A 20,482-nucleotide genomic window follows, 5' to 3' on the forward strand; every position below is an offset into this window, starting at 1 on the left:
TTTCTAGTGCCCCTGTGAACTATTGCAGGTTTCTGTGGATACTTTTTACGAGCTAATTTTAAATGAATATGAGCAAGGGGTCATAGTGTTTTCATTTGAACATGGTTTGTAAAAACAAAAAGCATCCTAAGATAATGTGGGCGTGCTAAAAGCAGTACTACACGGACATATTCAGACTTTACTATACTCAAGTGATTTTTTTTCAGTGACTGGTGAGGCTGCCCTAGAAGAGTGTATCAGTCATAGTGAAATACTGTGCTGTTTTTGATCTCTTTGCTATTCTAGAGAATGATAGTGTATGAGAATGATTTTTTTTTTTATTGTCCTCATTTTAAGTGATGGTGGAGCAATGAATAGAACAATAATTTATTGAGTATTCACACACTGTATGTATACTTTCATTATACATTTATAGAGGACCTATTGTTTTGTGTTTTCTGCTGGAGGCTAGTCATGTAAAAGAATAGTCTAGAATAGACTCACTCAGTGCATGTGTTGTCCATTTGCCTGTCAGCAATAGTTCTGACAGAAAAAACAGGGAGTTTGAGTGACTGCTGGTCTGTCTTAAGGTATGGTAATGAGGCTAATTAGGAGAGATGAGAGCTGAACTGGATATGTGAAGGCAATTATCCGTGAAACTTTTGTCATGCTTTATCTTTATCAGATCTCTCTTTCTTTATTTTTGGCATTTGCCAGTGACACACAGAATGGAAATATTTGAAGTGATACATATTTTAGAAAAGCAAAGTAAAGAATGGAGGCAGAGGGAAAATTATGTGAGAACATCTCATTATTAAACTCTACAACTTAACAAGGATATTGTAGTCCAGCAAGAAAGAATTTTGCCTGTGTTATTCTTGTCACTTACATTTACATGAATTAAAATCAATTACTTCTGGTAATAATGAGCTTAGATAGAGACCTACATCTCCCGTGTTAAGTGTACATTGTTTTGTCCGCACCTTTTATGTTATGAGTAGTTGCAGCAAGTAAGTTATTAAACATGTTTGAAAGAAAAGCATGCAAAGATGATGATAAGAGTGAAAAGGTATTTAATTGCATATTAACAAAAAAATGAATTTTTTTCATTTTCAGGAGGATAGTACAATTTACTTTCAGACTGTTTCTTACACCAACCCAATACTAACTGATTAGGAAAGAAGCACTAAACAGAGCAAATGAAAACCAGGTGTCACAAGCCTTGATGAATCAACGCACATAATCCACAAGGAAAGGAGGTGACAAATGAAATTTGTGCATTAATGAGACCATAACCAGACTCAATTACTAGGCCGTTTTGAAGAGTCCTAGGAACTTCACACATTTCTTTATGTTAGAAGGAAAAAAATGACATACTCTGAGCTCTCCACATGCTGCTGCTTCTAGTACTAAGTCAAAAGACAGTGTCCCTCTAATCTACTTTTAAAGAAAATAAAATGTTAAAAAAAAACTAGTTATAGGACATGTTCAATTGCTTTTTTAAAAAGGAAAAAAAATCTACTTCATAATTTAGATCATTTTAGTGAACTTGGACATTCCGTATGTCTATTGAATGAGTTTATAAAATAAGATTACATACTACAAATCAAATTTATCTTAGTAGCATATGGTCCTCTCTTCTGAACTTGGTAGAAATATAGCAAACTGTATTGAGAATAGATGTGTAACAAAGATCAACATTTATGATCCAGAGAGCTTTCCAGTAAGCACCAGTTCTTTTTTCTCAGATTCTATTTTGCAGTATTTACATTAAAAGCTTTGAATCTTTTCATATAATTTACTACTAGCAACGAGGTAACATAACACATGTACAGCACAAGATTCCTGAGATCCACAATGCTGATACTAAATCTAATATAAAGGGCTGAATTCGATGTTACATCTTTAATTTCATCTGCTTTTAATGATGGCATGGAAAGTTAGACCCATTTCCCAAATGTTACTGTAAGACCTTGTTCTGTAAAGTAACACCCACCTGACTATATCCTCTGTCTGTACCCTCCTCCTCTCTTTTCTTTTTACCCTCTGTTCTTCTTGCACATCCATGCACACACAAGAACACTCCTTTCTACAGTTCAAAGGTGTGAAAAGTAGTTTATTGCAGATTATGTGCCACAGCCATTAGTTTCATAAATAGCCACTACTGATCTTCTGTAAAAAGTTGCCTGCATGGGAAAGTTTGGAGAGCTCCTCTTTCCATGGGCTTTTTCATGATGCCGAAAAAAAAATGAAAAACTTTAGCTTACAATCCCCAGGAAGAGAAAAACCTGCCTTGGCAGTTTTCTGCAGAATGAGCATAAAGGGGATGACCACAGAAATGCCACTTTCAGACATCAGCAAAAGCAGTTCTTGGAGACACGGGACCTCCTCCCACACAGGAAATCCTTTCTCACTGTAGGCTTTCTTACTGCACATTTGGTATTCATAGCTATAAAGACCTGGAGTATACCTTGGTGAAAGAGAGAAAACCAAAAATATTTTGTTGTTTATATTTTACCTATCAGTTTGACTAAACAGGAACTCTTAGCACACTTTCCTGCTCCCTTCAGCTCCTCTTTTCCTCTATTTATGTTCTCTTATTATGCATTATGCAGAGCTGCTCATGAGTATAAGTCTCCAAAGAGAACAAATGTGCCAATCTCCAAATGTCGTTGGGGAGAGGACTCAAAATCTTCCCATCGAACACCATAACTAAATATTCTAAAGCAGTAATTTGTCTAGTTGCAGAAACAAACATTTTTTTAGTGTGTCTGGATGTCTTTACCTTATTTTTCTAGCCAGTTGACAGTGGTGGTATATAAACACTTAAACCACTTTATTATGGTACCACACCATTACAGCAAGTTACCTATGGTACTCATAATGAATAGGTTACTAACGAAGTGTCATTTCCTAGCCTTATTGGTTTATGTTGCAACCTTAATGATATTTCAGTTTTGGAATAAACTCTCAAAGTAGTGTACAGGGATTTGGACACACGACTTGCATTAACATTAATCAAAATCACGTGTCTAAATTCCCACCGCACTAAAAATGTACCTTTTGATTGTGGATTGGAATTGCATGTCCGGGGGTGCATATGCAAAAGATCACTTCACCAGCTGCTTCCTTTTGTGCTCAGTCATGTTTGTGCTCTTCATACCTGAAATGAAAGAAGGCAGCGAATACTGAAGCCCTTTGTTCACAGGCTGTGTCACTGAGGACAGTGACAATTCATGTTTCCTCACTTTAATCTGCATGAGCCCAGCAAGTCCTTTTTGCTGATACGCTGAGATGCTAACTCTAACAGGGGTGGGCAGTCACGTCTCTGGTGTCCCAGCTAGCTCTGTGCAACCACGAGATTCTGAAAGTGAGAATGAAAGACTGGTTCAGATAAAGTAAAGCTTCCTCTCTAACATCATCCTCAGTGCCAGACAGGTCTTCGTGAAAAGCAGTGGCCTTGTAGCAGCAATTTGAATATTGCTGGAGTTTGGCATTCTTCCATATTTTCCTGGTTTTGGTTACAAGCAGTGTCAAATATTACTGTAACTGAGGGAAACCATTCCAGCAGGTCTTACAGCCCCAGTGAAAGCAGAGCCCAGAATTGAGCAAGTCAGCCTAGAGCTCAAAGGTCCTTCTAATTAATTAAGTAGGCTCCAGGGGTTAGACTCATTGTGATATGGTTGGCCATGGATTGACAAATTTTGGTGTTTCAGTGCATGTGTGTTGACCCATTGGTGGCTGGTGGTCACTGATTCAGAGACATGACTGTATCACGGGTTTAATACCAGAGTATCTCCCAGAAACCAAATAAATTCATCTCTTCAGGCCCTCCTTAAGACACGAATAGTTTCCTCATTAAAAATCTTAAAAAGAAGCTGTATGTATTGTTCCAGTACCAAACTCAAAAGGGTTTGCTTGCTGTCTGGGATTTGGAGCTAGTGAAGCTCAACTGTTCACAAGCAGACCATGGATTATAAACTGTGCTTTTGCAGCGATGTCTTCTGCTGGCTTCACTGGAGCATCTTTAAGGAAAAAAAAAAATCTTGAAAAATAACATTCCATGTGTAGGCTAATCCATGCTTTTACAACTGAAGCAAACTGCAGAAAAAACCCTGAAGTTAGCTTGAATATCCTATCTTGGAATGATGGGTGCTGACTGACTGAAAAACAGGAAAAAGGAGTTTCATTTGCTGGATTTCAAAGCAGTTACCTCATAAAATAAATAATAACTTTCCATATTGCTTTGCCATTAATCCATATATGTAACACAAACAAATGAATAAGAAGTTTCATATTCTCCAAAGTCTGCAATGATTCCACCATGAAAGACAAACAGTTTCTATCTGTAGTGATGACTCATTGATTCACTATAGCACCCAAAGAGCCATTTAAGAAAAGTGCAGTTATGTCCCTTTGGCTGACTGAGGCTCTAGCATTTAATAAAACCAGAACCCCAGGCATTTTCTTAATTTTTGTCTTAGGTCCAATCTTGCAAAAGCTTATGGATGTGCTTAACTTTACACAGGTGAATAGGCTTATGAAACTAAATTAGATCTTTCCCATGCTCAAAATTTAGCACTTTTTTGTTTTTTCCTTTTTTTTTTTTTTGTAGGAGCAGGGCCTTTCTGTGCTGCCATAAAGTTCATTTTTATTTCTACTTTATCACATTCAGATGCTTTCTTTGCTATGTTTTCTGTTTCAAGCTAGAACTTTTAGAAATATAGTGTTCCCACTGTGGCATTGGCGAGAAAAAGAGAAAAGATGTATTTGAAACTTGCATGGCTCCAATGAAAATGCTAGTAAAGATTGCCTTAATCCTAGGATCCAACAAAAAAATACATTAAAATCGCTAATGAACAAGCCAAGAAGTATTGTGTAATGAAACAGTTAAAGTAGCACTTGTTTCCTGGCAATGAAATAAAGGTTTTTATCATTTTTTTAAAAAATTGTTTCAAAAGCATCTTTCAATGTACAGTCCTTTTCAGTTTGCATCTGTCTGCTTCGTGAGCAATCCTTTCACCCCCTTTTCAAAGCCATATGAAGCTTGCAATGCAGGATAATTAAAACAAATCTTGAATAAACTGTTTTGTGGAGATAGAAGTTTGATGGTTGAATATATAAAAAATTGTAACCAGATGTTGTGCAGAAGCCATAGTAGTTTAAAGATCATGCGCTTTTTCTTTTTTCTTTTTCCTTTTTTTTTTTTTTTCGGTATGAAGCAAAAATACTCTAATTGAAGTTGTCAGCAGGAGTGAGACTAATATGCCTGTATTTGATTAAATAATAGTTTATTTAACATTCAGTGTGGCCCAAAATTGGCTGAGACTAAAATACAGAAACTTTACTTTAAATTTTTTTTATTTAAATAGAGTGAAAAGTAAACCTAGTAAATGTTAACATTTTTTCTTGATATTACCAACTATTCTATTATTTGTCCACTTCTGTGTCTAGTTGAAATGTTGTGCTATCCACTGCACACAAATTTTCTTCCTATTCTCCTATTAACTAGTTGATCAATGGAAGAAATGGAAAAAGAAGGCTGGGCAATAAAGTCTGGAGTGCACTGGTTGATCACAATCATTACTGAAATCTGGTAGAACTTAAAAGTATAACACAAGCATCATCCAACATCCCTTCTTGCTACTCCGTGAAAAGCATGGAAACTCAGGCAGACGCATTAAAGGATAGTTGTGCATGAAAAAGGTTGTGTCTTTTAAAAATACCAGAATATTGAAATACGCCCATTAGATTTCCTGGCGTATATTTACTCTCTACAGAATAGCAGTGTTTAATGGATAAACTCAGAAAAAGTGGTGGCTAAGATTTCTTCAAGGGATGATTGCTAAGTATAGCCCTAGTTTTTCTATTTCTATTCTAATATATTCTAATTTTCTGTTTCTTCAGTAATTAAAAGGTCAGGTTTTGATAGACTTTCTCTCTTTTTTTTGCTACTTTACTTCTTAAATAGCCCTGTAGCTTCACATGATGCTGTTCGTAAACAAGGGGATCCCCATCTTGCCTTCTGTGAGTAACCACCGCTAAAACCATAGGAATTTCATTCTCACTCTTCTCTTTGTGGCTGTTTGGCCTTTTGCGTAAGAAAGGGCTGTGTGACTCATGATCCACAGATTGCACAGGGTTTAAAAATGAACCATGAAGGCGTGAGTTGCTTGGCTTGTTGGTGGCATGTGCTGCTGTGAGTGCCAGTACTTCCTGCTTGGAAGTCAGGATGGAGATAGCGTGTTTTTAAAGCAGATCTACCTTGGAAATAGCTATTTCCAGTTGCCAAGTGGTGTTCCCAATTTTTTCTTTAATCCCTTGCCATCGCATGACCCTTTAGGTGCCCTCACAGTACCCTCTAGTGACTGCAGCTGACTGCTACAGCCCAGCCTGCTCCCGCCTCGCTGCGCTCAGTGCTGCCCAGCTTCTTGCTCCCTTGCCTCTGTACCTGGGACCAGACTTGGTGGTTTGAGCAATGCTGATCTTTCAGTGCTCCGACACCCAGCCAGTAAATAGCAGACAAGGCCAAATTTGTAGGGAGATTGCAACATTCAGTAGGAAACTTGTATTTCATTCCGAGGCCATTAATCACTGAAATGTAGTAGAAATTTCAGCCCCAGCTGTGCGTGCGATGTGTACTACAGTGCTAGGGCTTTCATTCCTGAAATGCACAATTACATACACCATCTTGAAGATAACATCTCCCAGGTCTACCCTGGCATTGCCACACGTACCAGGGCTCCAGAGGTAGGTGATGGCAAATCTGTAGTAAAATCAGCCAAGAACTAACTTTAGAATAGCAAAAGTGAAGCTCAGTGCAATCAGTTTTCTTTTCGTTTTGTTTTGTTTTGTCTAAAACAGATGGGGATCAGAACAGTGCTAGGTTTTCACTGTTTTCTACCATCTTCTTCTGTCCTTGTGTGTCATGCCAGTGGTGGAGGTATGTTGAAAAGGGAAAGGATTTCCTCTCTGATTTGGCAAAGGAAGAGTTAGTTGCAAAACACAGGTTTGTTGAATGTCATAGCTAAGATGCTTAGATTTGCACTGCTCTATAGTAACTTCTGAAAGTTTTTCCCTCATTAACTCATACTGCTGTTAATAAAGGAAACAGGGCCCAGTATTTATCTTTCAGGATTTTTTTTTTTCTAGAGGTATAACTCACTGGTAGAAGTGACCTGATTTGAAAAGATCTTTTCTTATAAAAATACACGCATGTCGCATCCACTTACATATTTGGTATTATTCAAAAGAGCAGGACTTGTTATGTATCATGCCTGGATTTAAACCTTCCTTCAGAGGGTCCGGGATACTGGTCATAGGCAGGTAGCATTGGCAGCCATCCGAAAATCTCCTCAAAAGGTCCAGAGTTTGTTACTGCATGAATCATTCAGTGTTCCCCACACCTTCCTCATCTTCCTGCTGATTTTACTATCACAGTTTCACAGCCATGAAGTTTCCATAGCCATGTCCATTTCCCTATGACTAGCCACTAAGGTGTGAAATCCTAGTCCATGACACAGAACCAAAAAATGTTTCCTATAAAATATATGTAGGAAATAAAGCCCCTTCTCTTTTCAGTTCCTGAAAGAGAGCTTTTGGCAAAGATGCTGATGAAATGGAAGATTTTTTTTTCCCCTAGAGAAAAGTCATGTCATTATTAATGCGCTTCTTTTTGGTGTGCATCTTTTTCCTTCTCACTCCTAAGGATTCCAGTAGGTGATAAAGAAAAGGAGGGAAAACAATTTGACATTTCACTGTTAAGGAAAACCTGAATTAAATTGAAAGGTGAATTCATAAACTGTCAGGATTTTTGTTCCGTCAGTAAAGCAAAATGGCTTTGAGTATAGTCTGTTAGCAGCTTTGATTGTGTATGGCATGTCTTAAGGTAGAGACATTTTTATTTCAGAGTTGTGTATGTGGGCCTTATGGAGTCTTGCTTAAAATCAGATGAACTGTGATACAAGCAGCAGAAGTAAGGGAAAAGGGATACTGTTTCCTAACTTTTTTTTTTTTGCTTATATAGCAAAATCTGGTGTATTGATCAGTGGAACAGACCCAAACAGTTCATCCTTGAGTTCCTGTCCTAGGCCTGCACAACCACAGTGATCGCTTTTAGGCAGCCCAGTGGTCCTTACCTCTCCAGGTACAGCACGGACCCAGCCACAGCTGCCCACGAACAAGGCTGTGGAGTGGTTTAGCTGATGCCCCTTGAGAAAGGAAGCTGAGAGCTTGTTTTACAAGGTATTGCTGCACAATCAGCTTCGTCTAAGAAGCCTCCAGAAGATGTGCAAAATAAGTTAACTGAAGGGTTGCAGGGGGAATTTTGCGGTGTCTCTTGTTCCAGCTTCATTTCGCGAATGCCATTTTTCAGTCCTCTGCAGAACTATGAACTGAAGCCCGAGTGTGTGACAGGGTGGGTGCATTTCTTCCTCAGCCTTCAGGGCTTATGATGGAAATCCCCACTAAGTTGCATTTCTCTCTCGTACTGCTACTGTCAAGTGCATGCCACTTAAGAGAATGACTGCTCCCACAGTAAATTCACCCTGCCAGTTGCAGTAGAAACAAATCCTTTGGAGAAATGAAATCCATAGGTGGAAAGCAGTAATTCTGACAATGCCGATTTTAAAGCTGGTGTCTTAAGCAATGGAAGAACAACTTCCTTCAAGGTAGGACAAAAATTATTCTAGGGATGCTGGAATCAGTACTGTGCAGTTACAGTATTTGTTGGTGCTGATGTGAATGAGTACAAAAAATACAGAGGACATACCAGCTTCTAGGGTTGCCAAGGCAGAAAATCCTGCATGAATGCTATTAAGATAAATATTGTTTATTATTATTATAGTGTATATATACTTTAAATTGATTTCCCTACTGGGTGATTCTCCTGGGTGGGTAGTGGTGGTGGCGGTGGCAGTAGAGCTTAAGGCTTGGTTAAGGCATTTTAATTAATGAGGTTAAGCTTGATTAATAAGGGATTCAGAGTATTCTTTTGTCCCTAACAGTTACCATGACTTTCCTCTTTCTTGTGCTTTTACATGCTGCTACTGCCCCTAGCACTGTATCAGGAAATCTGTTTTTCTTTTCTTTTTTTTTCTCCCTTTTCTCTCTCTTTTTTTTTTTTTTTCCTTTTAAACCTTGTGTTATATCACAGATTTTAAGGTCTTCAGTCATTATGCTGTGGCTCTGTCTTGAATTCCATGAAATGTTTCCTATCAAACTAGGAGACCATATGCCCATGTTGGCCTAAAATTCACAGTGCATCATGTACCAGAAATAGAAGCTGGTAAAGATTCTTCAGAGATTGTGTTCACTTGTTCCAAAGACCTGGTTTGTTTATGGAAGGGATGCTTGCAGTACATAAACACTATTTAAGGAGAAATGTCTCCAAAATGTAGAACAGTTGTTCTATTCTCCTTCTCATCTTAATGGCATTTTTAAGAAAAACTATACAACACCCTATATTGAATCTCATTTACAAGTAGACATTAGGATCTCCATAGGAAACAACAGGCAGAGAATGTTTTTTTGCAAAACCTACATTAGATACTTCTCGCAGTTTCTCTGAAATATTTTGAAATTATTACTGATTTAGTCTATTTTAATTAATTTAATATTTATAACCATGAAATTTCAAATATTTTTCAAGACAATCGAGTAGGAATTAAGGCTAAAGTGGATAGAAATGAATACAACAAGTAAGTGACAAACGATCTACAGCCTCTCACTAAAGAAAGATTCGGTTGAAGAAAGGATCAATTTACCCAGAATACTTGAGTTTCATATAGTTCACCAGCTTCACAGAATCACTGAACATGAAAGGCAGCTCTGGATCACGTCGTCCAACCCCGCTGCTCAGAGCAGGGTCAGCTAGAGCAGGGTGCTCGGGGATGCATCCCTGTGTGTTTTGAGTACCTCCAGGGTAAAGTCTTTACAACTTTTCTGGTTAGCCTGCTCCTGCGTTCAACCACCCCTACTGCAAAAAAAAGTTTTTTCATTATGTCCAAATGGGATTTTCAGTATTTCAGTTTGTACCTTTGCTTCATGTCTTGTCATTGGGCACCACTGAGAAGAGCCTGACTCAGTCTTTATTCTCGCCATCAGGTATATATGCCTATGGATAAGATCCCTCTGAGCCTTCTCTTCTCCATTCTGAACAGTCCCAGCTCTCTCAGCCTCCCCTTGTAAGAGAGATACTCCCTTAATCACATTTACAGCCCTTCACTGGACTCTCTCAAGTATGTCCCTGTCTCTCTTGCACTGGGGAGCACAGCACCAGACCCCAGACCCAAATGTGTCTCGCTGGGCTGAGCAGAGGGGAAGGATCACCTTCCTCGACCTTTTGGTGATGCTCTGCCTGATGCAGCTCGGGAGGCTGCTGGCAGTTTTAGGTGGTTTAACTTTAAAAAATACAAACATAAAATTTATTGATAGCACATTTTACTTCCCTGCAAGAGAATTTTTTTTTTTTTTTTACCCCATTACCTTCCTATATGGCTGCAACATTGAACATGAACTCTGGTCCATTCTTACTTCTTAAAGCTTCAAAAAGGAAGCTATCAAATATTTTTGCCAAAAGTGGGATTGCAGAACAGAATAAGATTATTATGTTAGAAGCAGCCACTTAGACACAGACTCTGCTTTATTGTCTTGTTCTTTGGAAGTGTTTGAAATGGATTGGATTAGATGAAAATGTCCATTATAAAAAGGCCACTACTTTTCAATATTTACCACACGGTGGTATCTGGGATACCACAGTTTCTCCCTAAGCTTACAATAGGAAATAACTATGGTAATTGTGTGGTATGGGTTGGCAAATGTTGATTTTTCTGAATGGAAGCCATTCTAGCAACAGCACGTAACAAGATCTGCAGTAAGAGTGCAGTCATAAACGTATTGAAAATAATAGGTGGACATTTGGATCAGCTTTGGATCCCTCCCTAGTAACAGCTTTCTCTGGGGGACTGTGTGAGACTCAAATTATAGTTACTTCAGTTCCTGAAGAAGTGTATAAGGTATATCTGCCCATAAGAAACATTTTCTTGTTATGCTTCTTCTTTAATTAAAATTAATGGTCCCAAGGGGAATTTTTTAAAGCACAAGTACCAGGTAAATGAACCTCACTGGTTTTCACCAAGAAGTAGACACCTAATTGACATTTCCTCCCTGAGTCCTGAAGACTTCCATTAAAACTTTAGATCCTCATTTTGTAACGTAGAAATAGAAATTATTCTTCCAGGGTAATTTCCAGATTTGGGGTGCAAATTTGGGAGGATGTAGGTGATCAAAAGTCAGTGGGATTGAGGCTTCTATGACACTTAATGGCTTTTGAAATTTTTACCCCCGAGGAGCCTTTCCCCTGCTGATTTTGGCAGCCCTCAGCCAAAATCTACAAATGAGAGTTCCTCCTCTCAGCTGCTGGCTTTCTGAGCCATTTTCTATATAAATAGAGATCACGTGGACTTTAATAAGGTCAGGGAATGTTTTTTAAATGTCTGTGATTTTTTTTCCCCCTCAAAACTTAATTTTGCCCATCTGATTTCTATGGAAGTGGGAACAGATGCCAGAAGCTGAGAACTCCAGCAGCTTTGTGCTCATTCGTACAGCAGAGTACTTGCGGGATTGGGACCCTCAATTACTATCATATGTAGAGTTACATATTGGCTCTTAGCAGAGATCTGCAAATGCTGTCTGGTTCTTCTACCATGTCAAAGTTGGGGGGTGTTTAAGGAAATATGGATGTATCTTTGCTCCATTTTTATCTATTCATTTGATGAGTGAGACTACTTCATGAAAGGAGAGATACTCGGGGTGGTGCCTTCTTAAACATAAATCCTCCAGTATTGATGCCTAAACTTAAGCACCTAATTCCATGTTTAGGCACCTTCATAACTGGCTCTTTATCTCAGAAAGTGAGTCTGTTTATAACAGAGTCTAACTATTGATTTAGATTCCCTATTGGAGACAGCAGGGCTTGGATATTTTTGCTTTGTGCCAAGAAATGAAAGTCAGAAGCGTTTCCAGTTTTCTCGATGTCTCTTTCAGCGTGCTTAGGGCTGTTCTGAGAATACTACTTCTATGCAGTGACTGAACAGAAGAGCAGCAGTCTAATTTTGTCTGTGTTATAATGTTTGTAAATTAGAAAAATACAAGGGGCTCATAATGACTTTTTCTTAGGCTCGCTCGCTAACAACTGCTTAGCTCGTTTGGAAGCAGGCAGTGTGCAGGAAGGAGCAGCAATCTGTGGGAACAGGCACTGATTTTTCAGGCAGCCACTCAGAATCGCAACTGCTGCATGAATCTGTTTCTGCAGAGTGCCAGTGGAGGAACGTTTATATTATTTAGGGACAAGGATCACAGTTCCCAAACCAGGCTCCCTCTGTCCAGCTTACACACTAATACATCTACCTACCCCTTTTTTTAGTAAGGAATGCTATTATTCCTAAATTGTACTTTTCATATAAATCTTATTTTTGGCTACTTCATGTAAGTACTGCTCTAAAATTGCCTGAGTGGTCAAGTTGCTTTAAAAAGTTGGGAAGAAGCTTGAACAGAAATTTAGCAATTTTTGCAGCAGTTCTTAAAAAAAGCTGATTAAACTTGTTGCGGTACTAACATTGTAATTTTTGTAAAGATGCTGAGAGATGCTGCTGGCAGCTTTTTATTGTGCCAGGCGGTAAACTGTAAAGAAAAAACAGGACACAAATTAGGCAGGCTGTAGTTTAAATATTTGTGAACACACCTCAGCAGAGATAACACATTACTTGAGTCGATAGGCACAAGGAGTCTAGAAAAATGGTGCTGCGTTTTGGGAAAACAAAGACAATCAGGGCTTTCTTCTTGAGCAGCTGCAGCCAGTTCCACTAATGGAAGTGCAAGAGCAGAAACTGGCAGCACAAGGTATGTGTTCGTTTTTACAGATGGCAATGCAGACAAGTTGGTAATTGAGAAGGAAGTCGTGTACGTGAGCTGTTTGACGGGGGACAGCCCATTACAGTACTTTCCTGTGTAATTGACTCGGTGAGTTATTGGAGAGAGAATTTCTATTCCTCTTGAATAGGATTTGGTTATTGCAAAACGACATCATTATTGTTAGTGAAATGCAAGATCTGAGTTTGCTTTTTTTTTTATTCCTTTTTTTTTTTTGTCACTGGTGTGAATAAAACTTTTAAAATTAATTTTAATTTTGGCTCCATGGAGACCTGTGTCGTACTGCTGGGAGTCAGTAGCAAAATGCAGCAGAAGAGAGATCGTGCCACACAGCAGTCACTGTTGTTTAAAGCCCTGAAAGAGATTTAAAGATGATCAGTTTGTGTGAGTTTGAGGATCAGGCCTCAAAAATATGTTAGCAAAAGGTGATTGAAGGAAGCCGCTTTCCAGAAAAATTAAGTCAATATTTAACTCTTTGTGAACCAGATTAACATGCAATTTCACCAGAAAATGTTTCTCAGTGTTCATTACAAATGTCTCATGCCTTAAATATGTATTTGTCTGGTTATTTAGTCTGTATATAATAATTTGGCCCAACAGCAGATCACACATATTTTTCACACATAGCATTTAAAAATGAACCGCCACTAACTGTGACAAGGAAGTCTAACCTGTACAAAAAGTTATATTGCTTCATATATTTGCCACCACAGATCTTGAGGGAGAAACCGAAATTACCCTCCATCCCTATATGAATTAACAAGGAGATGCACTGCCAACTGCATAATTTTCACAGATAAATGCTCAAATGAATGAAAATTAATAACTCAAGGACATTTCCTTGGAAAGTGTACTATGATCATATATAGTTGCACATGGCTCTTAACAGCTGATTAAAACGATGGTGAATTTCTACCCATGGAGTTTAGGCTCTGGCTGAAGGTGGGTGTTTGGTCCAGGTCCTTTTGCAGTGACAAAGGTTGGGTGTTCTGTAGCTGGGGTGAGGAAATAAAGGTAAAGAGATTCAACAGCAGCTGATTTCATGGTTTCTTTGCATACCTGCACAGTTCTCAATTTAATTGTTTAGTTTAATCAGCCGATGTTTTACTTTGGTAGCAATCATGCAAAATTCTTAGTAACACAAAGAAATTGGAGTTCACTTGCCTGTACTGTCTTCTTGTTGTTGTTTTTTTGTTTTGTTTTGTTTTGTGTTTATTTGTGGATGGGTGGGGTTTTTAGTTTTCTTTTTTTTTTTTTTTAAGTAGTGAAGTGTCACTGTCTCTAAGGCAGCTTTATAAAAATACAGGGAAATGCTACAGATGCTAGGACAAAATCTACTCATCTGCATTTTTGCTGCTCTTAAAAAAATAATAATTGCAATTTACATGCACATGAAAATATTTACACTCTCTAAGGAAATCAGGGTTAGAATTCTGAAATACTGCACTAGTAGTGAAGCGGTGATGTTTAATTTACTGTCTGTTTTGGTTTTTTTTGACTCTCTAAAGAACCCCTGATTCCTGTCATTAAGTTCGTGATACAGCATATATCATAAAATATGCTGTTAAAATAGAGCATTAAAAATTCCACTAAACATTTTGTATGAATTAGGTATGTAATTTTAACTTTACTCTTGACATTTCTACTTTCTTTCTACTTTGCCTTTCCTAACCTCTTTCTTATGTGTCTTTCAAATACAGCTCTCTAATGTAATTGTTCTTGAAAATTTCCTAGATGAAGACTTTGGATTTGGCACATTAAATTGACTTCAAGAGGCATCTGTTAACTCATAGCTGAGGTTGAAAACAAGATCTACTTTAACACTCTGCCTTATGTGTTTCTCTTTTTCTGACAACTTACACTTTAGGGTTGAAAATTTGCTGTGCCTGGTCTATTCCTGAAAGTTTTCCAAGTTATGAAGGGAAGAAAGCCCAATGACTTTCTTTTTAATTTAGACATAGTTACAGCAAAAGCAACTAAAATTTTAAAATGTGAAACTTTACAGGGACATAGTTGTGGCTATTTTCATAGTTGAGAGAGAAAGCGGTTTTGATTAAACACATTTAGGAAGGTCTGAGTGCCCCTGCAGCCAAAAGAAAAGAGGGCTAAAAGATTATTTTCCTATCCTAAACTGAAGAAAGTAGCACTTATTCCAACATCCAGATGGTGCATTGCTGCCCAGGTCTTAAACTTCAGTTAATCTCAGCCTTTCCAAAACGCAGAAAACTAAAGGCTGCCTCGTGTAAGGGTGAGTAGTGGACAATACCTGGAAAGACCTGCAGGTGTAAAACAAGAAACTCCAAAATAATCACAGCAGTGCAAACACAGCATATACAGCTGAAACCATAAACGTCTTTTTTTTCTGAACCACATGGCAGCAGACAGGCGACTACGGGTCTGAGGCCATCTGCTTACAGTTGGTGCTGACCACGGAGGGTCACCTGGCTCACACTGAGCCAGGGGTGTGCATGCTTCCTGGCACTTCCCCTCTGGACCTCCCGTGCTGCCAGAGAGCATCCAGAGCCTGTGGTTAGCCCTGCTTTCAGCGAGACCTGTATGGTTGTAGTCCCCAGCTTTGTCTCTGGAAATAGGTCAGGCATATGCTTATCGTTGGGTAACATTTATGATTTCTCTGCATCTTATATTCTGGACCGGCGAATACGATGTTCTCCATTTCTGTCATGGTAGGAAAGCCAGAGATGGACAAAAAATCCAGTCAGGCTTCATTGTATCGTCATTTTGTTGTGGGGAAGTGAAAGTAATCAGCAAAAAGACAAATTTTGTTGTGTCCAAAACCAAGAGGGTGATGTAAGAAAAACGCTTGGCTGACGCCTGCGGAGCCTATTTGAGTTTCTAAAAGCATCTTCTGGCAGAAATTTTGAAAACAGGATGTATTTGGCACTAGAAGAGTGTCAGGCACCCTTGGTTAGTCTAGCTAGCTAAAAAGCCACAGTTCTTGAGCAGCATTTTTGGCTTTTAAAATATGTATTTTGCTAAATGAAGTTCCATTGAAATACTATCTGAAAGTTCAGTACATTTTAAAGTATTCTTGTGTAACTGTAAATTGTAATGACTCTTCTGCATGGCTACAAAATTTGAAACTGCATAAACTGCATGACATCTTTTTTAAAATCTAAAACAGTTTTGTGTGAAAAACAAGGGCATGATCCCGTCAATATGCCTGAATAAATAACTTCTTACGGTATTCTCTGCTGTTTTATTGGCTAGCAAAAATTACTAATAATAACTCCCTTACTTAAATGAAGTCTTGTAACTAGTGAAAATTGTTCAAGGAGTTAAAAACATCAGCCATTCAGACTTGATGATGTGTATACCAGGTTTCAGACTTGTTCAATTTGAAATGGTCAAGATATGAAACCATAAAAAATGTGAGTAAATACTCTGCATATCAAGGGTTGTTATGCAATTACATGCTTTCAGTATGGTTCTTACTTAGGGAAAACAGTTAGTAGAGAGATCTGCAATACATGTTCAGAGAACAATTACAAACTTTCATAGCTTAGTTACATAAAAATAATAATCCACTTGTTGCTTTGCTACTAATAAAATACTAAAATGTGTGCATACTTCCCCTTCCCCCCTGAGAGCAAAACCACTGTGGCTGTAGGTTTGTTAGAAAGTTATCTGAGAAACTTGAAATTCCCCTGTTCACCCTCCTACCCCCACCCCAGTTTGGGCCAATCTCCAAATTATAAACAGCTGAACTGATTTAAATAAAGTTTTTGTTACAAAAACAACAACAAAAAAATAAGGTTACATTTGGGCTGAGAAAAAAACCATGTGCCAAGTTTCAGCCCGATGTGATTTGAGACAATCCTGATGTTAAATGCCCAGACCCAGGAACTGGAATGGAAATAGAGACAGGCAGGCTCTTTGCTGGACTGGCCCCTTCAGGATTTGTGATTGTAATGTAGCGGTTATAAAGCTCCAGATGATTAAAGTTTGACTTAGTAAATACATATTTTAGTTATTTAGACCCTTCTGGTTTATTCTTACAAGGATGTACAGGAAAATTTCATGGATGCCTCCAGTTAGTGCCAGTGGCATTAACTTGAGACTGTGGCTCAAAGCCTACCGTGATTACTTCTGTCAATTTACCTTTTCTGGGCTGATCTTAACATTGTTTAACCATGATAAGCATGTGTACATGTTTGAAAAAGAGCAAAAGCTTCCATATTTCTTTCGAATGCTGGCTGAGGTTTGTTCTTAGCAGAGCACTCGAGCATATGGCTGGCATTTTTGAGGCTGCAGGCCATTGCCGTGGGGCAGATTTTGCTGATTTGGAGTTCAAAGGTCTGCTCCTTTGCAAGACTACTGGAAAAATACAGCAGTATTGTTACTGACTGGTACAAAAGCTGGATATGCAAAGCCAAACAGACTTATGAAGTAGAATTATCATCACTAATTACCATCTAGGACAAAAAGTAACTATTTATAATTTCTGTTGGCTAATAAGCTTTATAGAACTCTTGATATGGAAAGTAAAGGCCTGGTTTTTTTTCTTTTTTTCTTTTTTTTAAAGTAATCGTATTGGTTTGGGAGTAGAGGACTTACAGGCATTGCAGGCCTTTAAAAACAGCTTCCATTTTTTCTTGAAGCCGTGATCAAAATGTCTCAGATATACAAGCAGGTCAATTCTCTGGTTAGTGGGATCTGAAGAGTCATAATACGTAGTCTGATTCTACCCCAGTCCTGTTTCATCCCAGGAAGCCCATTTTAAAGCTCTGCATCCCCACTACAAAACGTTGTATTAAAAAGCAACAACAACAAAAACAGCAAAGCAACAGGATTTAAGTTTCTCTAGAGGTGATTTAATTCTTATTTCATCAGTGTATGTTACTCTTTGTTGGAACACTTAGTCAGGGGAAAAATGATTGTTGATTTTTCTGTAAGGTCTTTAAATGACACAGAAATAAGAGACCAAGAAGGTAAAGAAATATAAATTTACATTAAATTTAAAGAAGGATGTCTGGCTGAACTTCTTGGGACTTTTAGAAATAGTTTGTATGTACTAGATAAACACAGGTGCATGTTTTTGGTGCAGATAGCTGCAACTTGATATTTTGTAGCTTGCTGTCAGCATTATATTATTTCATTGCAACCGATACCCAATCTGAATCAGATCTTTAAGTGAAAGTGAAAATATAATAGGAGTTACTTTTCTCAATGTTTTAAACATACACTAGTTCCACATGGGTCAATGAGGATTTCAGTCTTGTAACACCTTCTGTCACCATTCAGGTGTATGTGAATACAGATTATAAACTCTAAGCTACTCTCTATATTGTGAAAGTCTTCTATGACTTTGTAGGGGGTATTTCCCAAACTCAAGTAACACAAACAGAAATGAAAGGGTGGGAAGACTTACTCAGATTAAGACTCCACTTGTTTAATATACCACACCAAGAAACCATAGACTGACAGACAAAAAGTAGGAATGGGAAGGAACAGTTATGCAGTTGTGTCTGAATCCTGGCCATATACAGTCATTTCCGCTTGGAAACTTCTCACCCTTCAAGTGGACCAAATTGGGGTTAGCTTAGTGAAGCTTTCATTGTACTCTTAAGGAAAATATTTCAGCGGCCAGGTGAAGTTTTGCAAGGATATGCAACCACAAAAAGATTTGGGAGCTCTAGCTCACTTGGAGGTAAGTGTGCCTTGCCAGAGTGAGCTGTGTCTTGAATACACAATGTTAGATTTTGTTGGCTGAAGGACATCAACTACTATTTATTTCTCCCCCTACCCAAATTGAGAAAAACATAGTGCGTTACTGTTTCTGATTTAAGAGACATAGTAAGGAATGATGTAAGAGGCTGAGAGAGAGATTATCTTGATGACAATCTAGATTTTATTGTATCACCTTAAAGTAGCACAACCTGCTGTACTAATGAAATTGTGTTCTTGGTTTGAAAGGGCAATTGTTAGCCTGACTTTGTGCTCACTAAAAACATTTCCCCAATCTTGTTAAATTATTGCACTCATTTCAGATTTTTATGGCTGTGCAGCTTACCAGCCCTCGTTTCTTTACGTTTCATTCATTTTCCTTGTATTGATGATTAATGGAGGATGTCGAACGTTAGAGTGAGCAGGCATCAGCAAATGCAAGATCATAATTAGTTTAGCTGACGAGGGCCTCTGATAGCACTTGCATCTGGATGGAAAAATTACCCTATAGGGAACTGGCTGCTCACCAGGTCTTTTTAGTGATACATTGTGAAACACCCGATGAATCAAATGCCCTTTCAATGCCAAGAAAGTGTTCCAGTCTTGAAGCCAAAATTATGTCTGCAGAAAGCTTTCCATTTGAAATGTATCAGAGTACAATTATAACCATTGTATTTTTTTGGCATGAACACCAGTCTTCTACAGTATGGACTAAAGCTAAATAAATTACTTAAATTTTATGAAACCCTGAAATTTTGACTTATCGTGTTAGTAATTTTTAATTTATAATAAAATTACTCTTCACCCAAGCATTTTTTCCCCATACTCGACCATTCTTATCTTAGATGCTGAAGCTGTCTTACTGATTTTTATTTTTCTTCATGAAAAAGGGAACAGAGTTGAAATTCAGATTTTCTTTTCAGCAAAAGAATTCCTTTTCCTGCTTATTAGTATTTGTGCCCACAAACACAGCCTAACTTTTGTTTAAATGAGAAGTTTAATGAAATCATTACTCTGTAGAAAGAATTTAACGAGCAATACTCATAAACGTGTCTACTTTTAAATATTCTTGGATCATTTTGAAAGCTGATGAATGCACAGCTCAGTCTGGTTAAAAATCAATTTGTATTTAGGAAAGTTGTACTGTGCCTTTCTTTGCCTGAATAAAATAAAAGGAATATATCTACATTGATGAGACTGTGTTTTGTGGGGTTTCAGGTGAAGTTTGAAAGAGGTCTCACTAAAAACACTACTTTTATTTGTTTATTTGGCAGAGGTTACTCCTTGTTCTTAGGGGGATGAAGTAAATCTATGTTATTTTATGCTGATTTCAGAAGTAAGTGGAAACAACTGGAACTGAATATCGTGTATTCAGTTTATGAAGTATAATCTCTGTTAAAGGAATTGGTATGACGCAGATACAAACTGCAATTAATTAACATGGTGGTTTTCAGGATTCCTGTTACCGATCACACTTCAAAATCAAGCAAACTAAAAAGAAATAATCTGTTGTGAAATGCAGTGAACAAAATAGGAGAAGTTTACAGAATGTTCTCTGTCAGCTTCCAGAGTGGTTTTCAGAATTTGCTGTTTAGAAACCATCATTAAATGCACAAAACCTGAAGTTCAAAAAGTTAAAGCTGTTATTCTGAAAAGGCTTTGGTGTTTCACACACCTCATCCATCACTCTAGGGTTAATTATAATGAAAATCAGTGGTGCCTATTAAGCACAATTGAACCTGACCTCATTATGGGCAGTGTGGTTTTATACTGTCATTGTTGCCAGTCTAGAGACAAAACTCCTGTGTTGATTTGTCCTAACTCCACAGATCATGTGACTCACCTCTGACCTGTTTTTTTTTTCTGTGTGTTTTTTTTTTTCTTCCCT

The 20,482-nt window shown here is 38.0% G+C and overlaps 1 protein-coding gene and 1 long non-coding RNA gene across 7 annotated transcripts in view; one reads left to right on the plus strand and one right to left on the minus strand.

The window, feature by feature from the left end:
- Positions 1-20,481, minus strand: part of LOC310894115 — a 40,886-nt gene extending 20,405 nt beyond the window's left edge. The window contains exon 1 of the long non-coding RNA XR_014579570.1: positions 1-20,481. This exon is cut by the window's left edge and continues 2,376 nt beyond it. This is a non-coding gene — a long non-coding RNA (uncharacterized lncRNA).
- Positions 1-20,482, plus strand: part of TRPS1 (transcriptional repressor GATA binding 1) — a 214,470-nt gene that overhangs the window by 182,628 nt on the left and 11,360 nt on the right. The window lies entirely within an intron of this gene.

Source organism: Anser anser, assembly GCF_964211835.1.
Source record: "Anser anser genome assembly, chromosome: 2".
Classification (NCBI taxonomy): Eukaryota; Metazoa; Chordata; class Aves; order Anseriformes; family Anatidae; genus Anser; species Anser anser.